At 40.3% G+C, this 16,752-nt stretch overlaps 1 protein-coding gene across 35 annotated transcripts in view; it reads right to left on the bottom strand.

The window, feature by feature from the left end:
• LOC135321522 (uncharacterized) overlaps positions 1-16,752 on the bottom strand; it is a 196,292-nt gene that overhangs the window by 83,120 nt on the left and 96,420 nt on the right. For all 35 annotated transcript variants that reach the window (XR_010381358.1, XM_064487056.1, XM_064487072.1 and 32 more), the window contains 2 exons: positions 6,923-7,108; positions 4,232-4,455 (listed from right to left, as the gene is read on the bottom strand). The gene's annotated coding sequence lies outside the window, so the exon portion shown is untranslated. The remainder of the gene's footprint in view (positions 1-4,231; positions 4,456-6,922; positions 7,109-16,752) is intronic.

The raw sequence follows: 16,752 nt of genomic DNA, 5'->3' as shown, positions 1-16,752 counted from the left end.
TAACTGGTAAAGGCAAGATTTGAACTCGTCTGCCTGATTCTAAAAACTAAGGTGGAAATCCCATTCCACTTGTGATGGTCCAGCAGCACAAACTATCACCCTATCTTTGTTCAGATCAAGCCTTAGACAGCCTGAGACAGCACCCATTTCCTATGGAATTCGAGGGCAAATGATAAAAATAAGGGTTTTATATCCAGCAGTTTTCTTAGGTCTCATTTACATAAAGTGTCAGCAGGTCAGCAGAAAAACTCTGGGCAATGTGAGTGGGTCCAGAGCTTTTTGCTGATAAGAAACTCAATCTATCAGGATAGAGTGACATTCCCATGAGAGGCCACATGGACATAAACTAAAGGCAGCTGAGCAATGAAAACTAGCAAGACCCTGGAACTCAAGCAAGAAGGATACCTGCCATCCCACACCCATTTGCCTCTTCATCCATGTGGACACAATGTCAGGAGACCCAGGTTCTTGTCCAAGTTACACCATCATGGATTCTCACCCATAAAAAGTTACGACTCTATGCTGTCTTAAGTCCTTTCCAACTCAAATATGATGTCACCAATATCTAAGCAGAATCCCTATGTCTCCAATTCCTCTCTTCTAGTAGGAGAATAATTCTATGGCCACAGAGAAATCCAATAAAAAACCATGCATGAAGCCAGGAGAAAGTCTGCTTAAGAGACTTTGCTCTCAAGCTCAGTGAATGAAAACTCAGAAAAAGTGGTCCTTCTCCCTCAGGAATTGAGAGGTAGCCAGATGTGTGTGTGTGTGTGTGTGTGTGTGTGTAAATCAAATACAGTCAAGTCTGGGATGTGAACAGATTTTTTTTATGTCACTGTCATTTCTAGGGAATGAGCCAACTTTTAAAGTAATTTGAATCTAGTGTTCTGAGAGAGTCTCAGGATCTTTTGGTGGAGGAAGGGAAAGGAAAGGAGGAGAGGTAATGAAGCAAAGGAGTAAGTATACTGCTAGGGAAAGGCAAAACATTAATTTTGTTCCTACTGGCATAACATACAAATTAGGAACTATCTTTCTCCCGATGTCTTGTCGAGCACTGAGTTGCAGAAGAAGCGACAGCCTATTTCTCACTGAGCTTGTGACTATACGTGACATCTTGTAGACACAGATAATTTACCCTGAACAAATGCTAGCAGCAGGTTGTAATTCTCCTGTTTTGAGAGACAAGGAAACAGGAGTTCAAAGAGGGTAGATAACTTGACAAAAGTCAGAGGACCAGTAAACAAGAGAGGATGAATTCAAACTCAGATCTGAATGCAGAGTCTCATCTTCCCACTCCCAAGACTGGAAAATCCTTAACACACAGGCTCCCCAGCTCCCCTGCATTTTTCCTGTCACCAAGCATTTCCCATGGCAGAGGTCTCCAGTTCTCACAGACACAGCGCTCTGTGCAGCCAGTGACCTTCATCGGATCTTGATCACCTACCTGCCACGCCCACCAGGCTTCACCATACAGGCAGGAAAGCTGGCTTTCAAGTGCATACGAAGCCACCCCCTGTCTAACCTGGGTTCTTCTGGGGCTTCTCCAGCCTAAAGGCAGCCATGAAACTGCTCACAGTTTGTACATGAGCCACACTACCTCTCTCCATCTGTCTCCCCACCTATACTACTTAGCTATGACCATTTTGAGAATCTTGGAAACAAATTTTTAAAAACACAAAAGAAAGGATTCTGTAACAAGTACTTAATACTTACAATTTTAAATGACAAGTTACAAAGTGAGTATTTACAAACCGAATCTGCCTTCCTACGTGTCAGTTTGAACAGTTAAAATATATAATAGCAAAAAATTTTCACTTACAAAATTAACAAAAACATCAACAATAATCTGGAATAAACTCTAAAACAATGCCCATGTTTTACATGGAGAAAGTACAGGACTGTACTGAGTGGTAAAGTAAGAGGTGTGAATGTAGAGACATCAACATATTGTATGGAGGAAAGTAGTTTTGTAAAGATGTACGTTCTCCGAAATATAATTCAAAACTTACTAAAAAATCCCATGACAACTCTTATCTGTTTTTTTTTTTTAACTTGAAAAAAGTATTTTAGAATTCTTCAGGAATAATAAAGTCATAATACTAGCCAAGAAAATTAGGGATGGAAAAAAGAATCAAAAAATATCGCATTGTCAAATATTAAATAAATTTTTACAATATGTTAGATATAGCACTGGAATAAGAAAGTAAGATTGACAGAAATAAACCATGAGCTCAAAAAGAGACTCTAGTATACATAAGTATTTTTTACAGGTGGGATTTCAAATCAAAGAGCCAAGTATGAATTCAATAATTGTCTTGGGACAATCAGAGAATCACCTGGAAAAAACAAATTCTATTCCAGTCATAATGACCACAAGAAAAATTACAGATAGTGATGTAAATATTAGAAAGTACTAATAACAGCAAATATAACTCTTTGCTCATATTAATTCAACTTCTCCTCTATATAACAAGTCCTATTATCATCTCCATCTTAGAGATTAGAAAAACCTACAGAAGAGATATATACCATAATAAGAAAGTATTTCTAAGAATAAAATCAAGGATAAAACTCAAAGAGAAGACATTTACTATCTTAAGATTATTTTGGGCCACAACAAAAATAAACCTACTGAACAAAATGAAAGGCAAGATATGACAAGTAAAAGCTCTGTGATACATGTTGATGAAGACAAGGGGTTAATGTTCATAACATACAAAGAGCTGTCACAAAGCAACAAGAAGCTCCCTCACTTAAATGTGTGCAAAGGACAAAAGGGATCATTCACTTTTTAAAAGTCAGATGGCTAATGAGTGAAAAATGCTCAATACCTCTCTGGTCATCAAGTGCAAACTAAAACAAAGAAAAAGCACTTTTGCTCATCATATTGGCAAATGTTTTTAAAAGATATTCTAGCTAGTGTCCATCTTTGAGAGAACAAACTGTTAGCGAACTTTTTGGAGGACGACATATCAATGGATACGTAAACCCTGAAAAACGTGTGTACACACACACTGAACTCCACTTTTAGGAATCGTTTCACTTAGAAAAAAAAAACCAGTTCAAAAACATGTACTCATCAGAGCATTTACACAGCACTTTTTACAATGGTGGGAAGAAAAGCTGAAGTGAAATCATATCCAGCGATAGAGAATTGGTTACATAAGTTATTCTACATCTTTTCATTCCCCACAGGAGAAGGAATTTCTAGAGTCACTTGAAAGCAGCCTGTGATGTATGTAATTGTCACATCCAGGGACTGAATTTCCAGAAACCTTAACTAAAGGAATACTCATTCAAGGTCACAGGAATGTTTGTAAAAGAAGGATGCCAGTCAAACACCATTTCTGACAGTGGAAAATGGAGAAAACTTAAGTATCCACCATGAAGACAATGATGCCATAAATCAAGGCGAGCTGTAGGAACTAAGGGGCCAGCGTTTCGGCGTGGTCCAAGGCCTTGTCCACAGTACTCTCCAACCGAAGGTGTCCTTGCACAAGAGACCAAACCTACATATCAGGAGACCCCACTACTCTATCTGAAAGGACCGGGTGAGTCTGGAGTGGGAGGAAGTCTATGATATACCCCTGAGTGAATAAACTGAGCTGCAGAAAACATATAGTATGGCCTTATTTTTCAATAAAGCATATATACACACACATATAGATAGATTTCTGATATACGTGTATGTATGAATGTGTATATATATATGACATAGGCATAAAGGTCATGACATATATACACCACATTTTCAGCAGTTTTTACTCTCAGGAAAAAAGGGGAATGGATGTAGGGGCTTTTTGGTACCACCACAGTTCTCTTTTCAGTACTTCAGTTAAGTATACTTGGAATTTCAAAGTTTATTTAAGTCCGAACTAAAATGGAAGATGCCTCCACAAGACAGAATGCTATACTGGTCATTAAAAATCATGCTAGGGGGGATAGAATATTGTAGAAAAAAGTGAAATAAGCACAATGGAAAATGGAGGTCTCCACACAGAAAAAGGCACAGAGTGCTCGCTGGTTTTTATGACAGAGGAGATACACAATGATGAAAAGAACAGAAAATAGATGTTAAAGTGTTAATTATTATCTCTGAGTAGTGGGATCAGGATAGACCCTTTTGCCCCTTTTTTCAGGCTTTTATATTAAATACACATTATTTTTCATCCAAAAAAAGCATTTTTAGATGTCTAGTACCACACATTGAAAAAAATACACTAGTACTTACAGAAACAATAACTAGGAGACACGGCAGCAGCGCCACACAATGTAGAACGGGCGATCCTGATTAAAACCACGCAGTTACATAAGGACCCACAAAGTGAGAGCACCTGCTGTAACAGGGCGTGGCCGCCTTCTATTTGCCAGTTGTGTCTTCAGGGCTGAGGCAGTTCTGAGCACGGCCAGTGTCAGTGCTGGTGTCTGGATGGATGCCACTGGAGGTGAGGGCACCTGCAAGCCGAGAGGAAGAACAGAAATCATCCTCTGCTTTTTCTGTCTTGTTTCTCTGTTACTTTTAAAGAGAGGCATAAATAAGATAAACTAAATCTTCCCTACTGAAATTTCAGTAATGAAACCGTTTTCAAAGTGTTCACAAATTATATTCTGACTATAACTGTCTTATCAACAAAGCATCATATTTATTAAATGTTAATTAACACAGTTAATTAACTACCTGTTAAAACCTATTAAAGAACATGAAATGCACTACGTGAAAGCACCACGCCTGCAGTAACTACCTTAGCTGTCTTCACGGCAGTGCAGTCAGCCCCCACCATCACATAGCCCTGAGCTCCTGATGCTGGTAAGAGAACACGCTGCCGCCTCAGATGGAGAGAAACGGTGAAAGTGTTTTCTGAAATCTACAGCACTGACAAAACATAACTGACAAATCCCAGGCTCCTTTGAGGCTGTCATTTTATGTTTCTGACCAACAACCGTCAATGAGCAGAACCACCCCATTTCCGAGCCATGGGACTCACGTGGGAAGCAGTTTTGGAGAAATTTCCAGGTATAGAATGTAACCAACTATACATAGAACTCTGAAAAAATAAAAGATTCAATACCCTGATTTTGGAAGACACTCAAAATATTCTCCTAAGCCTTAGTAGCTGGAAAGGCTGGGCTTATCCTAAGTCACTTATTTATTTCACAGCCAGTGAGCATCTCCCACAAACCCTGTTTCCCTGTGTCCGCTGGGAGCCTCAGGCACACTCTTGCTGTCGATCATATAAGTCACAGGGCAGACGCGTGTGTCTCACGCCAGCAACCCTAACACAGGCCCACCTCCTAGCCTCACAGTTTGAACTTAGCCCCATTTTCTCACCTGTTTATTTGGTATCTGTTCTTCTGTAAGCTGCCTGAAATGCTTTTTGGAACAAGTCAGAAGAATGAGTGGGTAGAGAAATGGACAGTTGGACAGGTGAGAGGTGGGCAGACAGACAGAGAGACTCCAAGAAAAGGGGAACAAAGAAAATTCCCTATGCAGAACCCTCTTCTAGTCAGGGAAGAAAACCGCCACGGAGACGTGTGAAGAGGCAGGTGGCTTAGGGCTGTTTCCTGGATTCCATGAAAAGTCACACCAAGAGATGAGATGGTAGAACTATAAATAATAAAAGAAAAAAGCATGCATGCTTGTAAAATATATCTACAATATATACTTTCTAAAGAATAGATTCAAATCAGCAGGGCCCAATAACACAATCCTTGGGTATTTACAGAAATGAGAATCCCATCTCCAAAAAACAAGGCATCCCTTAGGAGCACTGAGAGTCTTCACGGGGCGGTCATAAAGCCGTAACCGCAAAAGCTATGCTCTCCTGCACTTACGAGGAACGAGCAGCTGTGCTAGGGCTGCCCACGTCTGTCACTTACACCCCCCAGCACCTCTATGGGGGGACGCCTAGGGAGCCCCGTCTCTGCAGGACAGAAAACTAGTCCGAGAGACGCTAAGGCGGCCTACAAGTTCTCCATCTCACAGGACTGGTCATTCCAGAGCAGGACTCAAACTCGGACCCACGTTTGTTATCACGGTTCTACCGTGCTTTTTGTGCTTATTTTGTGTGTAAAACATTTGTTTCTGGCATGAAAGGACATTTAATAAATGATCGGTTGTCTTGCCTATCTCTTTAGCTCACAATCTTTATATTTTTGAATTGTACTCTTTTCCCCTGGAGAAAGGAACGGAAAGAACAGTGGTCAGAATGAGCTGGGGCTCCATTCTTTATCTGTTACCTCATCTCATCCAAGTCCCCAACCAGGGAGAAGGATCAAATTTCCTCTTCATCTTTTAAAGAGAGGTCTCCAGTGATGGTGACTTACTCAACTCCAAAACTAAGTCTGGGGGAAGGGCACATGCAGCAACCAGAGCAGTATCATGTATAGGAAGGTGAAAAGAGCTCAGGGGGTCAGCCTGATTTAATTTCAATCGATAAAAGAATACCACACACTAAAAATACTAGCATGCAATGGATTGGCTCTTTCTTGACATCTAGCAAGTTTCCACAGCCCATATGTAACATTATCGTGAACTAGTGAAAGGAAGAGTCCACAGATAGGGAAAATCAATGCCACAGGCAGGCTGAAACCCAGGCTGGAGGAAAGGAAGGGAAAGGGCATAGTTAAGAAAAGGGGAAAGTCTGGGAAAAAGATATCATCACAAGGATTCTCAAGCATCATTCAGCAATCATAAAATCATTCATTAAAGAAAGAGTTACTTAGGTCCTATTTTGTGCAAGATTTTACAGAGGGCAAAGAAAGACCGTAGGGTCCATGGTAGCAGCAAGTTGTGGGGCTATAATACAGTTCTCATTCTGGTACCTTGCACATTTTTACTCAGTATAAAGGGAAAAAATAAAGAAAAATAATACTATGTAAACTCTACACATAGTTGAAATAAAATTAAAGAAGACCTAAATACCTGGACAGACACACCACGCGCATTCCTGGATCAGATGACAGTGCTCTTGGAATGTCAGTGCTTCACAGAGCGATCCATATATTCAACGTGGTCTCGATCACAATCCCAGTGGGCTCCTCTGCAGTAACTGACTAGCTGCTGCTACAATTCATATGGGAATTCGAGGGTCTCAGTAACCAAAACGTACTTGAAAAAGAAGAACAACGTGAGAGGACTTGTAATTCTCAATTTCAAACCTTACAACTGTATCTCCAGGTGAGATTAGAGGCCATTTTAACTTATTAATGTGTTTATCCTTATTTTCTAAATTCTCTACAATGAATATACCTGTTAGAATAAGAAAAATAAAAAGTAAGGTATCTTTTAAAACATGCACAACGATTCATTCATTGGGAAAAAATTATTTTAACTATAAAGAGATAAACAAATATCTAGTGAAAAAGGACTACTTAAAAAAAAGGTTGCATTTACATTTTTCATAAATTGAAAACTGAAAAGCACAAACACATCAAGTTTCTAGGGAGACAAATACAACATATCAACACTTATTTTCAAAAATTCTAATTGAACAATGAAAACTCAAGAAAGGGAATATCGTGATTGACAGCCAACTGCAAACACATGGAGAGCAAAGGCCTAGAAATCACAGTTCCTTTAAATCTGCTACTAACTCAATAGGAGAGGAAATTCCTCCCTGAGGGGACAGTGGAATCCCATGCATAAGACAGGATACACAGTACAATCTGCACTAGAATCTGGGGTGATTTTCTTAGAACAATTCTGAAGTTACAACATTGCTGAAAAACTATAAAAACACTGACAGACAGATTAAAACACACAGTCATATATATTATATAGAAACATATGAAGTCTGCTCCCATATTACATAGAAATACAAACATATTTGTGCATTTATAGGCACTGATTACTTTATCTTAGATAGAATATTTCAACTAAAACAAAAAATCAATAATACACACCTCTTGTCAAATCTACTTGATAAGTTAATCTGCTATGTAACCATAATGTGTCTATGATAGATCTAAAATTAGTGAAAAAGGTCTTTGTATGGTTTCTTGAACTCTTCTCAAAATTCCAAGCTTAATTTTAAAATAGATCTGAGCAGTATTTCTATATTATCTTTTCCCTTGTGAAATGAACAACATAGTCTGTTGTCAAAATTCTGTCCTTACAATGATTCACGAGCACCGTATCCTCACAAAACTGCTGGACAGCAAGGCGTTATCCAGACACTGTGACCAAACAAATGAAACACAAGGAAGACAGTGACTATTCTGGAGGGCATATAATCTGTGTCAAACCGGGTTTTTATTTGATTGGTTTGATTGGGTAGCAAGATGAAATCAATCAAGTACTTTCTTCTTTGAGCATGCTGTAAGTCATGACTCTTTTCAGTGTCATGAGCAGGAAAGAGTTAAGCATGAGTTGATTAGGTCAAATAGCAACAATCATAACCGGAGAGTGAGTAATAAAGAAGTTAACTGATAGCAATACTTCTGCCTACATGAGACCTAAAATAAATCTACACTGATATCCGAAAGGAAAATGAGGAGATGAGGTCCCCAAAGAGAAAACAAACTAACAAGAAATCAAAAACAGAAACAGTTTTTCATTAACGATTCCAGGAAGGAGTGGAGCATGTTGTTGAAAAGCACAGATGTTGGGGACAAACATGAGGGTCTGAACTCCCACAGCACTGGGTAGCTGTGACACTGATATGTCAGTGAAATTTTCTGCATCTCAGTCTCCTATCCATAGACTGTGGACAACAACCGCACCCATCTCCTAGAACGGTCCTACGAATTAAGTTATTTTATATATAAAATTTTAAATAAAATACCTCAGATTTTATATAATACCCCAAAAGCACAAGGAACAAAGAAAACAGAGATAAATTGGAGTTCATCAAAATTTAAATCTTTGCTTCAAAGGGCACCATCCAGAGAGTGAAAAACCAATACACAGGAGAAAATTTTTTCAAATCATTTATCTGATTAGGAATTTGTATCTCCAAATGAAAAAAAAAAAAAAAACCTACAACTCAACAATAAAAAGGCAACTCAATTAAAAGGTGAATAAAGGATCTGAAAAGGTATTTTTCAAGGAAAATATACAAATGGCCAGTAAGCACAATGAAACGATGTTCAATATCATTAACTCTAAGGGAAATCAATTCAAAACCACTAGAAGAAACCGCTTCACACCCACAACAATAGGTTATAATAAAAAAAAATATAACAAGCACTAATGAGGACACAGAGGAAGCAGAGCTCGCAGCAGTTGCTGGTGAGGACGTAACACAGCGTGGCCACTTTGGTAAACAGCCTGGCAGGTCCTCAGGGAGTTGAACATTTGGTTTCTGAATGACCCAGCAATTCTGCTGTCTGGGCACACACGTAAGAGAACTGAAAACAAATGTCCACATAAAAACTCCTAAAGGAATGTTCGCGGCGACACTACTCATCACAGCCAAAAAGCAGAAACAACCCAAATACCTATCACCTGATGAATGGGTAAAGAGTGGGGCCCAGCCATACAGTGGAATATTATTCAGCAATAGCAAAGCATAGAGTACTGACCCAGGCCACAACGTGGACAAACATTGAAAACGTTACTCAGTGTGAAAGAAGTCAGTCACAATAGACGGTTCCACTTACATGAAGTGACTCGATTTAAATGAAATGTCCAGTACAGGCAAATCCACAGAGAGAGAAGAGTGGCTCATTGGGGCTGGGGGAGGATGGGGAAGATGGGAATATCTGCTTATGCATACGGGGCTTCCTGTTGGGGGGAAGAAAATGTTCTAAGATTGAATGGGATGCACAATTCTGGGCATAGAGAAAAAACCGCTGTACATTTTAATGGGTGAATTGTATTAAAACTGTTAAGAATAAAAGCACCTCGGGCCAGTACCTTCCCATAGTAAATGCAAATTGCTAAATTTTATTACAGGAAGAAGAAACTGCCCTCAGCATGAAAGCAGGAGATCAGCAAATGTGAGTTAACCGAAATTGGACAAGAGCATTTCACTTGAAACAGTTGCTGAGTGTACACGAAATATTCAGAAATAGGAAAATTAGTTTCACATCACGAAGAAGCATTCTGCTTCAAATGCAGATCAAGGATTCGGCAAGCCCAGCTGCTAGAAATGACCAGAGAAGAAACCTGGTCTGTAAAACAAGCACCAGAGCCAGCAAGGAAGTGGTGATGAGGAAAGCAGGCGGCCGAAAATCTGGAACAGTTTGCTACAAATAATTTCTTTACTGAAAATTCAAAAATAAAATGAAAGTTATGTAATGCTCTGTTGACCTCACGTGAATGGGCTTCCTTCGGTTCTCGACTGTTCTGTAACCCCGATTGAGAGACTCAGGAGAATCAGCATGGCTCCTGGGAGTCCCCAAATGACTGCCCACCAGCACGCTGACCACCATCACATCTGCCAGGGTGGAATTGCAGAGAAGAGACCAACTTCTGAAAGGAAATTTTGACAAGGGAAGAAAAGGCTGCAGTCAGTCCTGGGACAGAGGCCCTCTGAGAAGAGGCCAGAAGGCTTCAGGTGAACTGCAATGGCTCTGAGGCAAGAAGGGACCACGGGGGAGCATATCTCAATTCTCTCCTCTCTCTCCCTCGGGTAGGAGAGATAAAGCCTGCATACTTCTCACCTGGAATTGTGGCATCTGGCTGGCAGAAGTCTTACCAGCATGGAATGATTATTCAAGACTCTGTGTAAAAAGTCAAGAAATCGAGAGGGAGTAGGGAGCCAACTCCACGAGCCTCTCAAATGCTCCCATATTTATTGTGTATAATCAAAGGAAAAATTCATCAACAGTTGTGAGATAGTAAGGAGGAACTTCGGGAAAGACGGGATGAGGCAAAGATTGTAAAATCCACAATGAGTACAAAGGATTAGTGTATCTTTAGGGAAGTCATGGGGTGAGGGGAACAAGATACATTTTTAGATATGTGAATTACAAAGCAGGCCACCAGACCAGCCAGGTCCTTGTTTTGGGGATAATAGACTATCTAACAGCACACAAGCCCAGCGTTTATAGCTGAGGGCCAGGGTCCTTGCTTTGCAACCAGCAGAGTGCTATCTAAAACCTCAACTATGCAAGCAAAGCATTGTCTCTGCTTTTTAAGGCAAGGAGACTGGTGTGAGGATGCACAGGCACTTGCTTGCAAAGCAGTTTCTAAGCATATTTTTTCTTATCAAAGTTCACAGGCGGCTGGGGTGTGTTACAGTTTGTTAAACCAATCATGGGCTTTCACATGGAACCATTATGGAGGACACCCTAGGATGACAAATCCTGCCTCTGGGTCTTTTCCTGCCATCTTCAGCCACTCTAGCAGAGTCTAGGCACATCCGTGAATAACGATCCTACAGAACCAGCCACACTCTTAAATCCTGGTGCTTGAAACTTAATTTTAGCTCTACACAACTTACCGTAGAAAAGTTTCAGAAATAAAAGATATGAAATCCCTTTTATATCTCATCATATTACTGATTTTTCTGATTGCCCTAAGCTGCTTCATCTTGGTAAAGCACATAATTCTACAGGTGAATTCAGTAATTTCCATTGGGCATATCTATCCATTTTGGGCTCGCTAACTACTATTGGTCAAATATCGATACACTTAATTGATTTATTTGTTTATCAATTTCAGCCGGGAGGAGAGGGAGTGTCACTCTTTTCCTCAGCCCACCCTAAACACTTTTCTCATCAACTCAGGACTCCTGAAAACAAAACAAAGTATTTGTTTCCCTTCTACTCTTTCCACAAACACAACAGGAAACATCAGCCTGGAGAAAGAATTCAACACAAATGTTAAAACAAAAATCTACAAACCTGAAGCAACTCCATCTCCGAATCATGATACACAATGAAATGAGAGTAAGTGTGTCAGGCACAAAGCAGGCGTGAGCCTGACCACCTCATTTCTATTCTTCAAAGGAAGGAAGGTTTTTGTATTTTTTTATCATTCTTTGTCATTGTTTCTGATTATGACAAAAAATAGTTTATGAAATAATTATGCACTGCAATAACAGATTTTTATTGTATCAAGTATAGATGGCATTCAGAGGGGATAGGAAAACCCAGCTCTGTAAAAAATGCAAAATTTCTTCCCCTGTTAAGAACACATATACAAAATGCAACAGAGAATTCAAATTCTTGTGGAGAGGAGCAAAAGCCACAGAACAAAAGCAAAGTCATTACAATGAGTCAATTCAAAATTCACTGGACAAACATGCTCAATGCATTCAAAGAATTTTAAAGGCACACTGCAAACCATTCACTTAATGATCTACAGGCTAGAGGAAGCATTTCCCTCTTTAAAAGACAACAGAAATCAATAGGGTGCCCCAACAAACAAGGACCAAAGAACAATCAGGTTTTTAACGGTTCTCAAAAATCAGCATGTTCTAAACATCAAAATCCAGAAATTTTAAACATTCATTCAAACCAAAATGAAACAAGCATTTCAAAAAAAAAAAAAAAAAAAAAGCAAAGGAACTAAGCACACAGATCATGTACATAGATTAATAAGCATGTCTTGTACCGCTGGAAGCAAGAACAGGCTATAGCCTTTTACTTGAAAAATAAAACTACTTTTAAAGATAACTGCTAAAACACATTTCACCATTCATGTTGCCTTCAAAAATCTGAGGCAATTGTATCTGATCAGAAAAGCAATTCTGGGTAATAGTATGTTACAATTCAGCGCCAGTTTGCTTTAGAATAAAAAAGAAAAGCTACTGTTCCTCAAATCCTGCACAGAGTGTGAAGTGCCTCCCGGCCTCTTTCTCCTCCCGTTTTCTAAGCTCATGCTCCCCAACACTTCTGAAACAAGTATGACAACCTCTTATTCCCAATATGCAAAATGACAAAAGAATATCAATTTATTTGTGTAAATATATGCCTACACCTTGAACTTGAGGAGAAAGGTATCAGAAGTCTATATGGAACTTATTTCTACCTTCCTGAAATCACACACACAAACGTTCACACAGACACAGACACATAACCCCTGGATTACTGGACACTTCACAAGCTTAGGAATTCCAACTTCTAGAAGATAACTTTGTAGTTAGTTTAAAATACAATTCTGTCAGCTTTTGAAAGCCTTGATCATCTGCTAAACCATCCAAATATCAAAGAGACCCAATTAGCCTTCTCTGTAGAATGTAATTTCCATTGATGGCAAAACAGACCCTAAGAAGTACTGGATCCAAGACTCGTGTTTATCACTACCTATGATCGTTTTTAAGCACATTAACAGATTCAGAAATGTATGTCTCAACAACATTTATTCTTATTGAAATAGCATACGTGTTCAAATGTCTGTACAGAGACTAGGTCCCATGATGGTGTTTAAGATCTATTTTGTGTATTGCAATATTTATTTTCAAGTGCAGACAAGGAGGGTGTGTATTACTCAGTTGTAGAGCACCTACTTAGCATGCACAATGTCCTGGCTTCAATCCCCAGTACCTCCAAAAAAATAAATAAAAATAAGTGCATATTTAAAAATAAGAATAAAGTTATAAAAAATTACAGACTAAAAACCACTGCAATCTAGCTGCTACAATTATACTAAAAAAACAAGGGTTTCTATCAAACACTGACTATATGCCAATCACAGAGACAATCACAAATCACACCTGACAACCATCACGTGTGATTCTCAGCAAACCTACTAAGTAGACACGGATGAGCAACCCGGCACTGCGGATGAGGAGACGGATCTCGGAGGAGCCGTGGACGCTGACCGTCCTGCTCCCCGCGACACCACGTCAGCCCAGGGCAAGCGCTGACAGAGCTGCTCTGAGGGGACACCCAGCTGCATGGAGCCTTGGGGCACTGGGGAGTCCCAGAAAACACTAAAAATTGTTCAGTGAAAAACCAGCTCAAATATATTACATTGTGCCACATCCTTTAAACAGGGAACATGACTGAGAATTTTTGATGCCTCCGTGTCCTTTCCGCCATCATCAATTATTTGCCCACTCAGCGCGACCAGTGATGAACTGGACCCCATATGAAGTGCACTCAGATGGCAGAGCTTTTAAAGCTGTTTTATGAAGTTTGTAAGACTCTGTCTATGCCTCACACAGGCGGTCATCCGTCACTTCTCACCGGTGTGGACGTACCACCTGAAATCACTCCTTTCTCCTTTTTAAAATCCCTTCATCTAAACCAGACTTTTCAACAGCAAACCAGCAGCTCAACCACAGACAGTGGACAGCTTCTCACCAAATGGACACGGACAGCCCATCAGACTACCTGGAAGCCCTTTTCTTCTATTAAACCCACTTCCAGGTACTTCATCATTTTCTGATTGGTGGACTTGGCCACCGATTGGCCAACTCATAGAGCTCCCAGCCTCATATACGGGGGTGGGAGAGGACCCTGCTGTTTGGAGAAATCAGTGAGGAAGGCGGACATCCTCCATCCAGGTCTGCACGGGTAGAAGTGAAACAGTGTGCTCAGAAATTATACCGTTAGCATCCCTGGGCTCCCATGGACTGGTTTCACATTAACCAAACTCATGACACACTGATGCAAGAAAACCAGAAACTTATTAATGTAACAGAAGAAGTGAAACTATAAACCGGGCTGAAATATCAGAGTTCAACCATGAGTACATTTTCTCCTCCACAGCCCAATCACAGGCAGGCAGTCACATGGCAACCATGGACAGAAGCAGAGCAGGAAGTGTTTCGAGATTAACTCAATGGACTAAATTTCTGTTATACAAACAGATCTACTGCCTAGAAAATAATTAAAGCTAATCACAGTGCACACTTCGTGGACAGTGGCCAAGACATGACAGTGAGCACCTGTGTAACTCTCCTTTCCCTGTCCTTTCTGGGCTAAGTGATGCAAAGTGGTACAAAGATTCAGGGATGCAGATACCTCTAAACACCCAAAGCCCATTTCTGGGTGCCTCAAAACCAGACAGCCAGGGTTTAAATACCAGCTCTGCCACTTACTAGCTCTGTGACCTTGGCAAACTTACTTACCCTCTCCGTGCCGAAATTTCCACACTGTGAAACTGGGATAACAATCAAACCTTCCTTACTCGCTTGTTGAGAAGATTGAAGGATTCATTTCTGTAAAACTCTCAGAAAAGAATGTAGCACATTTTTGGTGTTCAACAAATGTCAACTTAATATAAAAGTGATTTACAAGTCTCCCTTCTAATAATATTATGTGTTTCCTGGCTAGTATAAGTCCCAAAGAAAATCCTTATTTCTCCTTTTATAAACTCTTGGGGAGCACCCTCCTATTCCATCCCACCACCTGTTTAAACTAGGGAGGGGATGCCTCCTCCCCACTCCTCTGGGCCATGGAGAGTGCTTCTCCCTTCATACCCCTGGCCGCTGGATCACAGCTAGCCCTCATCACACTAACAGGGTGAGGTGTGAGTCCGGGGAGACAAGCAGGGAATGTGAAAGCCTACCTTTCCCTCCAGTGTTGGACACCATTGGGAAGCACCTGGGATCCTCAGCTCCATGTCAGGACAGCCCTGTGCATGAAGGGGCAGGTCCTCTCAAGGGAAGGCTCGCTGTGGCCCAGAGCTACCTGGGACAGGGTGAGTCTCTAATTCTGGGACACAGTATCATGACACACATTTTCCCACAGCCCTGAAGTTCATGGAGAACGTGGCTTCATCAGTAACAAAGAAGACATTTATCGCCTGCCTACTCTTTTGTGTCATCTCTCAGTTGGCTGCTGGAGACAACATGCATATAAGTATTGGATCCCCATAGGCCCCAACATATATGAATTAACAAAAAATTCTGTGGCTTAACGTTGGTTCAGGGTGACTGTGTAACAGTTCTGACTCTGCTGATGCTTAATTATGGGTATAGGAACTATGGAACCTCCTCAAATATCTTTCATCATAAAACCAGATTTTCTTGTTTTCCTGTTTCTTAGTAATTGCCAAAGACTATAAAATGATGGCTTCACACCAAACAACAGCTAAAGATTATGAGCCCTCTTGACATACCCACTGTGGTAAACACTTTACATAATTTCTAATTCTCACAATTCTACAAAGCAGATACCAAAGTCCCAATCTCTCAGACGAGGGAAAAACTCAGAACGAACTGACTCAGGCTCACATGGCTCAGTGGCAGCGCGTGCACGCAAACCCAAGTCAAAAAACTTCACCCCTTCCTATATGTAGCAAATCTCCTACCACCAATTAACACACAGCAGCGGGGTCAATACTCAGGGAACCCAGCACACTTTTCAGATTTAAGGTGCTCAAGAGGCCGCTACTAGCTGTTTTATAAATTCTCGGCTCACTGGTTTCTAACACTGGAAGAAAAGTCCAATTTTGCCATTGTTTACACAGCAAGTCTGAGATGTTCACAGCGAGATGACAGAATAAAATTAAAATATATGCAGAACAATTTTTCAAGGTAGACAGACATAATGGACATTGTGCTATTCTGAAGCATCAAGCAAAGAAATCAAAACAAAATAACGTTGTTTAAGCCTTCTTTAACAAACAGGAAAATTAAGACGGTAAGAAGGTGCAACAAGCGCCACCTATGGCTAAAAAGACCTTCCAGGTTGCCAGGAAGCATGCAACACAAAAATTGCCTGTAGGATCAGAAACAAGAATCAGATAACTAAAAGCTTCTGTAGCACATACTGCACTTTGCTTCGGGGGAAGCGAGGGTAACTCAGTATTTAATCTGATATTGCTAATACTCCTGAATATAAACAAAAGACACAGGCTCATGGAAACTCATCTTAGAAGAGGAAAGAATCCAGTCCAGCCACTTCATTTTA

Source organism: Camelus dromedarius, chromosome 6, assembly GCF_036321535.1.
Source record: "Camelus dromedarius isolate mCamDro1 chromosome 6, mCamDro1.pat, whole genome shotgun sequence".
Lineage (NCBI taxonomy): Eukaryota > Metazoa > Chordata > Mammalia > Artiodactyla > Camelidae > Camelus > Camelus dromedarius.
The sequence above is the reverse complement of the archived record's forward strand: the minus strand, read 5'-3'. Positions and strand labels throughout refer to the sequence as shown.